Source organism: Schistocerca americana, chromosome 10 (genome assembly GCF_021461395.2).
Source record: "Schistocerca americana isolate TAMUIC-IGC-003095 chromosome 10, iqSchAmer2.1, whole genome shotgun sequence".
In the NCBI taxonomy this organism is placed as follows: Eukaryota; Metazoa; Arthropoda; class Insecta; order Orthoptera; family Acrididae; genus Schistocerca; species Schistocerca americana.
The window spans coordinates 186325845-186327719 of NC_060128.1; the positions used below are offsets into that span (position 1 = coordinate 186325845).

Sequence of the window (1875 nt, forward strand, 5' to 3'; positions counted from 1 at the left end):
AGCGCAGGACTGGTACAATTCTGATCTGCACAAACTGTCAAAAAACCTGCTGAAATTGGGCGCTTCCTATTTACTAACTACCTTAACCTGCTAACTTCTTTCATCAACCAATGGACATTAAGGATGTGGAACATCTCATTCTATGAATGACACATTACATCTCACCCTTCCCCTCCTCCTCTCCCTGTATCCCAGTGAATCCTGCTGTTTCTCTCCCCTCCTTGTTCTCCTGCCTGGTCATCTACACAAGGGGTTCCCAAACTTTTTCTTCAGTGAAACATTTTGATGGAAGACCTTGTTTATTTTGAAGGTTAATACAACTGTAGAAAATGAGAAGAACATGTTTTATTCATTAATCACTTCAATTTTAAATCATAACTAATAACACAGATATCACAACAAAGTTTTAAAAAATAATTGGCACTGTCAAAATGTAGGAAAAAACTGCCACATTATTAACAGTTTTTTGTACAGCATACATTCACTTCCTGCAGAATACCAATGTTCCACAGCACAGTATTTGGGACCCACCAGCTTGGGCCCGTAGCCAGAGCTGTTCTGTACTGATAAGAATAGAATAATTACAGCATGCACAGATGCACTCAAACAATCATTCTTCCTACATTCCATTCATAAATAGAACAGGAAGAAACCCTAATAATTGGTGCAGGGTGATGTATCCTCTGCAATTTTTTTCTGCAATTTTTTTCATACAGATAAAGGAAACCTTGTAATTTATCAGGTACATCTAATAAAAATGAAGCTATATTGAAAAATGGCAACGGCTTTGCCGCAGTGGATACACCGGTTCCCGTGAGATCACCGAAGTTAAGCGCTGTGGGGCGTGGTCAGCACTTGGATGGGTGACCATCCAGCTGTCATGTGCTGTTGCCATTTTTTGGGGTGCACTCAGCCTCATGATGCCAACTCAGGAGCTACTCGACAGAATAGTGGCGGCTCCGGTCAAAGGAAACCATCATAACGACCGGGAGAGCGGTATGCTGACCACACGCCCGTCGTATCCACATCCTCAACTGAGGATGACACGGCGGTCGGATGGTCCCGATGGGCCACTTGTGGCCTGAAGACGGAGTGCTTATATTGGAAAAATATTACTAAATGAGGCATATAGATGAAAAATATTTCACAAAACAAATCAAATGTATCATTGTAGTAAATAAATTACAAATACTTTCTAAAAGAATTTAAAGTAAAACGAAACCTATGTCTTATTGTTTGTGGCAACTACTGCACACAGATTTCTTCATGATGTATAGGAAAGAAACGATGTTTTTTGCTCCTTTTAAACTGCTATCAGTATATAGAACATAATAGGAAATCAAAGAAAATAGGCTGTAATTAAATGCTGTCAATACATTCTTTGCCTAGAATTGTGTCATTATAATTTTACTTTACATTTCCTTGTTTTGTGCACAGGCAATTCCCTTGTAATGTCGTTGAAGTCAAATTTAGCAACTGTGTCATATTCCAACAACAAGATAACTGAATTTAACAGTGTGCTTCACCATAAGTAATTTTTTATCATCTTTAATTTGCTGAAACTGCACTGAATTGTCATAAATATCCTCTAAGCTATTTCAGTGTTTAGATATCGACAATGTAGGAAAAGATCTACATCTACATCTACATCTACATTTATACTCCGCAAGCCACCCAACGGTGTGTGGTGGAGGGCACTTTACGTGCCACTGTCATTACCTCCCTTTTCTGTTCCAGTCGCGTATGGTTCGCGGGAAGAACAACTGTCGGAAAGCCTCCATGCGCACTCAAATCTCTCTAATTTTACATTCGTGATCTCCTCGGGAGGTATAAGTAGGGGGAAGCAATATATTCAATACCTCATCCAGAAATGCA

The 1875-nt window shown here is 39.5% G+C and overlaps 1 pseudogene; it reads left to right on the forward strand.

Annotated features, from left to right (window-relative positions):
• Nucleotides 1-777: 777 nt before the first annotated feature.
• LOC124552783 lies at nucleotides 778-894 on the forward strand (annotated as a pseudogene).
• The last annotated feature ends 981 nt before the right edge of the window (nucleotides 895-1875 follow it).